Genomic DNA, 10,875 nt, shown 5'->3' on the forward strand with positions numbered 1-10,875 from the left:
AGCTGGTGCTTAAAGCTTTTTGAGGGAGGTAAGAGTCTCCAGCTTTAGTGATTTTTGCAGTTCGTTCCAGTCATTGGCAGCAGAGAACTGGAAGGAGAGACGGCCAAAGGAAAAATTGGCTCTGGGGGTGACCAGAGAGATATACCTGCTGGAGCGCATGCTACAGGTGGGTGCTGCTATGGTGACCAGTGAACTGAGATAAGGTGGGGCTTTACCTAGCAGAGACTTGTAGATGACCTGGAGCCAGTGGGTTTGGCGACGAGTATGAAGCGAGGGCCAGCCAACGAGAGCGTACAGGTCGCAGTGGTGGGTAGTATATGGGGCTTTGGTGACAAAACGGATGGCACTGTGATAGACTGCATCCAATTTGTTGAGTAGAGTGTTGGAGGCTATGTTGTAAATGACATTGCCGAAGTCGAGGATCGGTAGGATGGTCAGTTTTACGAGGGTATGTTTGGCAGCATGAGTGAAGGATGCTTTGTTGCGAAATAGGAAGCCAATTCTAGATTTAATTTTGGATTGGAGATGTTTAACATACCCCCAAATGAGGTCTCCCGGGTGGCGCAATGGTTAAGGGCGCTGTACCAGAGACTCTGGGTTAACGCCCAGGCTCTGTCGTAACCGGCCCATGACCGGGAGGTCCGTGGGACGACGCACAATTGGCCTAGCGTCATCCGGGCGCAGTGCGCGCTAACCAAGGTTGCCAGGTGCACGGTGTTTCCTCCGACACATTGGTGTGGCTGGCTTCCGGGTTGGATGCACGCTGTGTTAAGAAGCAGTGCGGCTTGGTTGGGTTGTGTATTGGAGGACGCATGACTTTCAACCTTCGTCTCTCCCGAGCCCGTACGGGAGTTGTAGCGATGAGACAAGATAGTAGCTACTAAAAACAATTGGATACCACAAAATTTGGGAGAAAACAGGGTATAATTCAACAACAAAAAACATACCCCCAAATGTTAAATGTCAACAAACAATCTGTGCAGTATCCTACCCTTTCCCCCCCCAAACACTCATGTCACATCTCCCCAGTCCCCACAGATGCTGATGAGAGTCCAGAACTGGAATATGCTGACATCAATATTCTAAAGAAGATGGAGAAACACAGGGAGGTTCCAGAGGATGTGGAGTATGGACAGGTTGTAGTATTGAAGGGTTCCAGACCAACCACAGAGAGAGACAGACCTGAGGGGCGGGAGGAGACTATGTATGCTGGAATACAGCTTGACCAATGAGAGAGATTCTTGTGAAGGGTTGATATTTAGACATAGTATTAAAGCTCTATTGCTTCTTTTGTTACTGTAACTATTAGTATCTAACGTTCCCATATTTCTGTAAATATTTTCATAAAATGTAAATGAACAACTAAACTGTATACACTTGCCGTAGTGTGTCCTTGTTATTGATTTAATGTGTTTTTGTAACGTTTGCTTCCAACTCACACTCTCAAACACGTAGATCCCCTGAACGCAGCTCACTCTCCAAATCCCAATCACCTGAATTTTGATCACCTGTTCACACACCTGTATGTCATTTACACACACTATGTTGTTCAGTTCTTGCACCCCATCACTATGAGGTATTGTTTGTTTTGTGACACACGTCTTTCAGAGTGCTGGTTTTCCCAGTGATTTACTTCTTCCGTGTATGATAGTGTTTGCCTGCCTCACTAATGACGCCTTTTTGCCTTTTTTTGCCCCGGATTTCCTGTTATATACAGTGGGGAGAACAAGTATTTGATACACTGCCGATTTTGCAGGTGTTCCTACTTACAAAGCATGTAGAGGTCTGTAATTTTTATCATAGGTACACTTCAACTGTGAGAGACGAAATCTAAAAAAAAAATCAGAAACCCACGTACTAAAATAACATGCAAAACAGGCAACAACAAAAAAAGCTAGATAAACAGGTGAACTCAAAACAGGTGTCCCACCTGCTCTGAATTACGGGTCACCACTGGCTGTTAATATAATGAAGAAGTGAGACTTCGATGAGGCTCTTCCTCTTTCCTATGTCAGAACCGATGAATAGGGTAAAAATTACACCTCTTCTTTTGCTTGTCACACAATGGGTGAATTCTTCTGAGTGGCAGGAACAGCTATCTCTCATACTATCCTTGCATTGGTTTTTGTTTATGCTGTAAGACATTGCCAGATTATGGAAATGCAGCTCTGAATAGAAAATAGAGGACTTTGTTGAAGTACCAAAGTTAATTTGATAAACTGAGACCCTGCATTGTAAAGAGACATGGAGGCTGTTTTAGGACTGTTGGTGATGTCAGCAGGAGTGTCTCATGGTAAGAAACATCTTTATATGTGTTGGTTTCCCTCTTCTTTTATGCAGAATATAATATCAGTAGTCTTCTATACATGTAGCAGAAATGACGGATGGTGATAGACAATATTCAGAACAAGGTAGAAGACAGTTGTCACTTTACTCATTGTCCCATGATAATGATCACTGACTTAATGATCCCTATCACGTTGATGCTGTTGGTTTGGTTATACTGTTAGCCGCTTGTACCCTCATCTGTAAAATGATACATGACTTGACATGGGTTAGAACAGTGATAGTCACTACAGTGTCTATTTTTCTTCTTGATCTTCAGGCTTGGAAACTTCCTGTGATGCTAGAGAAGATGGATCTCAGTGTTATGGAGCTCTGGGAGGAACTGTCTATCTCCAGCTGACTGATACCATGGCATATAATCACTACTCATTTTATAAAGGCTCAACTGGTGCTAAAACAGAGATACTGAAAACAAAGGTCACACTGGTAATAAGAGACACCCCAATTAGAGACAGAGTACACTTCTTTATAAACAATGGGACATTTAGGTTAAATAACACACAAAGGAATGATTCTGGTGAATACCTGCTCACAAAATATGATTCAGAAGGGAAAACATCAGGGACCATAGGACTACAACTGTTAATCGAAGATAAATAACTAACTTGCCAAATAATTATTACAAATGATAACTTTGACAAGCTATTGCTCTGGCTAAACTACAAATATGTGACTACCTAATAATACAAATAATGAGAAATGCATTTTATGTGTAACCATGGAGTCATTTTTATTTTCATAGTCTACTGTAGTTGGTACATAGTCATAACCACATCCATCAACATTAAATCATCTGTTGTTTATTTGAAATACAGTCATTATGTGTCATGAATCTGCTGCTCCTGTTGACTACAGTAGTTTCTGTGGCTTTAAAGAAGAATGGCTGGTGTTGTGTTGTAATGTGTTTTTCCCTCTTACTACAGTTACATATCCTTCTTCCCCCACAGCTCCAGTGTCCAGTCCTCAGCTGTCCTCTGAGTGTCTGTCTCATGGAGAGATGAGGGTGTCCTGCTCCTCTGAGGGGGATGGTTCCCAGTACAGCTGGACTCTGGATCGACAGACGCTGAGACACACTAAGGCCTCTTCTGATAACGAGACAAACACCATCACTCTGAAGAAAGGCCTGTCAGGAAATCTCACCTGTACCGTCAGAAACTACATCAGCAGTGATTCTATCAGCAAGAGAATCTCACCTTGTCCAGGTAAGCTACTCTACTCTCACATTGTCAACCCTGTACTCTCTGTGTCACTTTGTTTAGTTTAGCAGACACATCATGCAAAATAATACATGATTATATTGATATTAATGATGATGATTGACTTCATCGTCATTGTCATCATGACCTTTAGGGTCGTTCTACGAAATGAGTCCCTTTTACATCCCTTTGATATTTTCTTTAATATAGACCACATGGAAACGTCAATAAATCAGATTTTTGACAATTTTTCTAACACATAGCTTGTCAAAATTAGCTGAATACTTCATTTAAGTGTCATTCTGTCTCCCTTCTGTTCCCTGGAACCAGGAGTCAGTGTGTTTGTTTATTTCCAACTCGCTGAAGTCTTCATTCTTCTGACAGTCTGTCTGGGATCATACTGTTTCTACAAGAAGGAAACCTATCATCGTAAAGAAGGTCAGTAATGCACCATTGTACCTTTATTGAAGGTATTTTGTTTAATACGTTTCTCATTTTATTCTGCTTAATTTTCTCTCTCTCTGATGTTGAGTAAGCACAGAGTGTATGCAGTCTCAGGTGGATCATGGTGGGACTCAGATGAGGGTGTTAATGTCCTGAGAGGTGCTATGGAGACCAACTAGGCTGTGAGATTGTAACGGTTTTCTAGTGGTGATGAAGGAGAGTCGGACCAAACTGCAGCGTGTCGATTGCGATCCATATTTATTAAACAAAACGTAACCACGACTAAACACTAAACACGACTAAACACTAAACACGACAAAACAATAAACGTAATGAAAACCGAAAACAGCCTATCTAGTGCAAACTAACAGAGAGTACAAGTAAGACACTAAGGACAATCACCCACGACAAACTCAAAGAATATGGCTGCCTAAATATGGTTCCCAATCAGAGACAACGATAAGCACCTGCCTCTGATTGAGAACCACTCCAGACAGCCATAGACCTTGCTAGACAACCCACTAAGCTACAATCCCAATACCACCACCAAAACCCCAAGACAAACACACCACAATTACAAAAACCCCATGCCACACCCTGGCCTGACCAAATACATAAAGATAAACACAAAATACTTTGACCAGGGCGTGACAGAACCCCCCTAAGGTGCGGACCCTCGAACGCACCTCAAAACAATAGGGAGGGTCCGGGTGGGCGTCTGTCCATGGTGGCGGCTCCGGCGCGGGGACGTGGACCCCACTCCTTTAATGTCTTAGTCCCCTCTCCCTTCGTCCCTGGATAGTCCACCCTCGCCGCCGACCATGGCCTAGTAGTCCCCACCCAGAATCCCACTGGACTGAGGAGCAGATCGGGACTGAAGGACAGCTCGGGACCGAGGCAGCTCGGGACTGAGGGGAAGCTCGGGAGTGAGAGAAAGCTCAGGAGTGAGAGGAAGCTCAGGAGTGAGAGGAAGCTCAGGAGTGAGAGGAAGCTCAGGAGTGAGAGGAAGCTCAGGAGTGAGAGGAAGCTCAGGAGTGAGAGGAAGCTCAGGAGTGAGAGGAAGCTCAGGAGTGAGAGGAAGCTCAGGCAGGTAGATAGATCTACCAGCTCCTGGCTGGCTGGTGGTTTCAGCAGATCCTGGCTGACTGGCAGATCCTGGCTGACTGGCAGATCCTGGCTGACTGGCAGCTCTGGAAGAGTCTTGTTGACTGGCAGATCTGGAAGAGTCTGGTTGACTGGCAGATCTGGAAGAGTCTGGTTGACTGGCAGATCTGGAAGAGTCTGGTTGACTGGCAGATCTGGAAGAGTCTGGTTGACTGGCAGATCTGGAAGAGTCTGGTTGACTGGCAGATCTGGAAGAGTCTGGCTGACTGGTAGATCTGGCGGCGCTGGGCAGACTGGCGGCGCTGGGCAGACTGGCGGCGCTGGGCAGACTGGCGGCGCTGGGCAGACTGGCGTTGCTGGGCAGACTGGCGGCGCTGGGCAGACTGGCGGCGCTGGGCATACTGGCGGTGCTGGGCAGACTGGCGGTGCTGGGCAGACTGACGACGCTGGGCAGACTGACGACGCTGGGCAGACTGACGACGCTGGGCAGACTGGCGATGCTGGGCAGACTGGTGATGCTGGGCAGACTGACGGCGCTGGGCAGACTGGCGACGCTGGGCAGACTGGCGATGCTGGGCAGACTGGCGATGCTGGGCAAACTGACGGCGCTGGGCAGACTGGCGACGCTGGGCAGACTGGGGGCACTGGCGGCGCTGGGCAGACTGGCGGCACTAGCTGCTCCATATAGGCTGACAGCTCTGGCGGCTTCTTACAGACTGACCGCTCTGGCGGCTCCGGGCTGACTGGCAGCTCCTTGCAGACTGGCAGCTCCTTACAGACTGGCAGCTCCGTGCAGACTGACAGCTCCGTGCAGACTGACAGCTCCTTGCAGACTGGCAGCTCCATGCAGACTGGCAGCTCCATGCAGACTGGCAGCTCCATGCAGACTGGCTGCTCTATGCAGACTGACAGCTCTGGCTGCTTCATGCAGACTGACATCTCTGGCTGCTCCATGTAGACTGGCTGCTTCATGCAGACTGGCAGCTCGGGCTGCTTCATGTAGACTGACAGCTCTGGCTGCTCCATGCGGACTGACAGCTCTGGCTGCTCCATGTAGACTGACTGCTTCATGCAGACTGGCAGCTCGGGCTGCTTCATGTAGACTGACAGCTCTGGCTGCTCCATGCAGACTGACAGCTCTGACTGTTCCATGCAGACTGACAGCTCTGGCTGCTTCATGCAGACTGGCAGCTCTGGCTGCTCCATGTAGACTGGCTGCTTCATACAGACTGGCAGCTCGGGCTGCTTCATGTAGACTGACAGCTCTGGCTGCTCCTTGCAGACTGGCAGCTCCATGCAGACTGGCCGCTCTGGCTGCTCCATGCAGACTGACAGCTCTGGCTGCTTCATGCAGACTGGCAGCTCTGGCTGCTCCATGCAGACTGACAGCTCTGGCTGCTCCATGCAGACTGACAGCTCTGGCTGCTCCATGCAGACTGGCTGCTTCATGCAGACTGGCAGCTCTGGCTGCTCCATGCAGACTGACAGCTCTGGCTGCTCCATGTAGACTGGCTGCTTCATGCAGACTGGCAGCTCGGGCTGCTTCATGTAGACTGACAGCTCTGGCTGCTCCATGCGGACTGACAGCTCTGGCTGCTCCATGTAGACTGACTGCTTCATGCAGACTGGCAGCTCGGGCTGCTTCATGTAGACTGACAGCTCTGGCTGCTCCATGCAGACTGACAGCTCTGACTGTTCCATGCAGACTGACAGCTCTGGCTGCTTCATGCAGACTGGCAGCTCTGGCTGCTCCATGTAGACTGGCAGCTCTGGCTGCGCTGAACAGGCGGGAGACTCCGGCAGCGTAGGAGAGGAGAAAGGCTCTGGCTGCGCTGAACAGGCGGGAGACTCCGGCAGCGTAGGAGAGGAGAAAGGCTCTGGCTGCGCTAAACAGGCGGGAGGCTCCGGCAGCGCTGTAGAGGAGGAAGGCTCTGGCTGCGCTAAACAGGCGGGAGACTCTGGCAGCGCTGGAGATGAGGAAGGCTCTAACAGCGCTAGATAGGCGGGAGACTCCGGCAGCGCAGGAGAGGAGAAAGGCTCTGGCTGCGCTAAACAGGCGGGAGGCTCCGGCAGCGCTGTAGAGGAGGAAGGCTCTGGCTGCGCTGAACAGGCGGGAGGCTCCGGCAGCGCTGGAGATGAGGAAAGCTCTAACAGCGCTAGAGAGGCGAGGCGCACTGTAGGCCTGATGCGTGGTGCTGGTACTGGTGGTACTGGACCGAGGACACGCACAGGAAGCCTGGAGCGGGGAGCTGCTACCGGAGGACTGGAGTGTGGAGGTGGCACAGGATGGGCTAGACCGTGAAGGCGTACTGGAGATCTTGAGAGCAGTGTTGGCACAGGATGTGCAAGGCTAGGGATGTGCACAGGAGGCCTGGTGCGTGAGGCTGGCACCAACTTCACCAGCCGACTAACACGCACCTCAGGACGAGTATGGAGCGCTAACCCAGGTGCCATCAAATCCCCAACACGTTCCGTCGGGCGAATTCCATGCAAAAAGCACCAACACAGCAACTCCCTCATTTCTCTCTCCTCCAATTTCCCCATTAACTCCTTCACAGTCTCTGGTTCTGGTCTCCTCCTTGGCTCCTCACGATAAACAGGGAGAGTTGGCTCAGGTCTGACTCCTGACTCTGCCACACTCTCCCTGAGCCCCCCAAGAAATTTTTGGGGCTGATTCTCAGGCTTCCATCCGCTACGCCGTGCTGCCTCCTCATATCTGCGCCTCTCAGCTTTCGCCGCCTCCAGTTCTTCCTTGGGGCGGCGATATTCTCCAGGCTGAGCCCAGGGTCCTTTACCGTCCAGTTCTTCCTCCCATGTCCATTTCTCCAGGTGGTGCAGCCTCTCCCACTGCAGCTGCTGCTGCTCCTGCTGCTACTGCCTCTGTTGCCTCTCCTGTGGTTCCTGCCTGTTAACACGCTGCTTGGTCCGTTGGTGGTGGGTGATTCTGTAACGGTTTTCTAGTGGTGATGAAGGAGAGTCGGACCAAACTGCAGCGTGTCGATTGCGATCCATATTTATTAAACAAAACGTAAACACGACTAAACACTAAACACGACTAAACACTAAACACGACAAAACAATAAACGTAATGAAAACCGAAAACAGCCTATCTAGTGCAAACTAACAGAGAGTACAAGTAAGACACTAAGGACAATCACCCACGACAAACTCAAAGAATATGGCTGCCTAAATATGGTTCCCAATCAGAGACAACGATAAGCACCTGCCTCTGATTGAGAACCACTCCAGACAGCCATAGACCTTGCTAGACAACCCACTAAGCTACAATCCCAATACCACCACCAAAACCCCAAGACAAACACACCACAATTACAAAAACCCCATGCCACACCCTGGCCTGACCAAATACATAAAGATAAACACAAAATACTTTGACCAGGGCGTGACAGAGATTACATGATGATGATTTAATATTGCCAATCATTGAAAATATTTGTTTTTGCTCTTTAATAAAAGGTTTAATTAGGCTTTTATTATCATTTAGAATTTATACTGAGCTTATAGTACAGTGTATTGCATTGCAGTGTTTTGTTTTATGTTGCTTGTGACATACAGTAACCTAAATGTATGATATTGGGAAGACTTGTTAAATGGTGAAAGGTAACAAAACGCTTTCCTTCTTCACTTTATTATGCTTTAATATAGTGTATTTGTGTGATTTTGAATTCATAGAAATACAAGCAAGCAACTTTTAAAACATTCTGGACCTCATTTTCTATGAACTATTACTTTAAAAAAATCCTGGACATTATTTTTCAGAATATACCATTTTTGAAACATTCTGGACGTCATTTCTCGTTATCTACTACTTTTAAAACATTCTGGACCTCATTTTAATAACTTGCCAAATAATTATTACAAATGGTAACTTTGACAAGCTCTACATATTGCTCTGGCTGACCTACAAATATGTGACTGCTTAATAATCAAAATAATGAGAAATGCATTTTGTGTGTAGTCATTCAACAGGAGTCATTTTTATTTTCATAGTCTACTGTAGTTGGTACATAGATTTATAACCAAATCCATCAACATTAAATCATCTGTTGGGTTATTTGAAAAACAGTCATTGTGTGTCATTTTCATTATCTACTACTTTTTTTTAAAAGCACAACAAACGAAGTGACAATGTGCAGGGTTTTCTGACTTTTCTATGGGTCCACTGAAAGAAATGTTATCACGCAGACTGTAGCACTTCCCTTCATGAAGAGCCAATGTTGAGGTGTAGTCAGTCAAACATCACAATGTCATAGACCACATCTCACGTCACCAGATCTGTCTCCTACTTCCTAGAATGATGGGCGATGAGTTAGTCACCTGGAATGCATTTCAATTAACAGGAGTCCCTTGTTAAAATTTCATTTGTGGATTCTTTGCCCTTCTTAATGCGTTTGAGCCAATCAGTTGTGATGTGACAAGGTAAGGGTGATATACAGAAGAAAGCCCTATTTGGTAAAAGACCAAGTCCATATTATGGCAAGAACAGCTCAAATAAGCAAAGAGAAACGACAGTCCATCATTACTTTTAGACATAAAGGTCAGTCAATGCGGTAAATTTCAAGAACTTTGAAAGTGAAGTTGCAAAAACCATCAAGCTCTATGATGAAACAAGTTCTCATGAGGACCACCACAGGAAGAAAGGAAGACCCAGAGTTACCTCTGCTGCAGAGGATACGTTCATTAGAGTTACCAGTCTCAGAAAATGCATCCCAAATAAATGTTTCACAGAGTTCAAGTAACAGAAACATCTCAACATCAACTGTTCAGAGGAGACTGCGTGAATCAGGCCTTCATGGTTGAATTGCTGCAAAGACACCATTATAAAAGTACACCAATAAGAAGAAGAGACTTGCTTTGAACAAGAAACACTAGAGCAGTGGAAATCTGCCCTTTGGTCTGATGAGTCAAAATGTTGGATTTTTGGTTCCAACCGCCGTGTCTTTGTGAGACGCAAAGTAGGTGAACGGATGATCTCCGCACGTGTTGTTCCCACCGTGAAGGTTGGAGGAGGAGGTGTGATGGTGCTTTGCTGGTGACACAGTCTGTGATTTATTTTGAATTCAAGGCACACTTAACCAGCATGGCTTCCACAGCATTCTGCAGCAATATGCCATCCCATCTGGTTTGTGCTTAGTGGGATCATTTGATTTTCAACAGGACAATGACCCAACACAACTTCAGATTGTGTAAGGGCTATTTGACCAAGAAGGAGAGTGATGGGGTGCTGCATCAGATGACCTGGCTTCCACAATCACTCGACCTTAACCCATTTGAGATGTTTTGGGATGAGTTGGATCGCAGAGTGAAGGAAAAGCAACCAACACGTTCTAAGCATATGTTGGAATTCCTTCAAGACTGTTGGAAAAGCATTCCAGGTGAAGCTGGTTGAGAGGATGCCAAGAGTGTGCAACGCTGTCATCAAGGCAAAGTGTAGCTACTATGAAGAATATATATATTTTGATTAGTTTAACCATTTTTTCGTTACTACATTATTCCAGATGAGTTATTTCATAGTTTTGATGTCTTCACTATTATTCTACAATGTAGAAAACAGTAAAGATTAAGAAAAACCCTTGAATGAGTGGGTGTGTCCAAACATTTGACTGGCACTGTATGTAGAGTTCAAAAGGTACTTGCACTCAAAACCATGAAAAGGAATAACCAAATAATGCACTTAATTTAATCAATGCTCCAAAGAATACAAAAAGGTGCTAGAAAACAAAAACGGATTATACATTTTGACCTCATGCCTTCATCAGTGCTG

The sequence above is a fragment of the Oncorhynchus tshawytscha genome, linkage group LG08 (genome assembly GCF_018296145.1).
Source record: "Oncorhynchus tshawytscha isolate Ot180627B linkage group LG08, Otsh_v2.0, whole genome shotgun sequence".
NCBI lineage: Eukaryota > Metazoa > Chordata > Actinopteri > Salmoniformes > Salmonidae > Oncorhynchus > Oncorhynchus tshawytscha.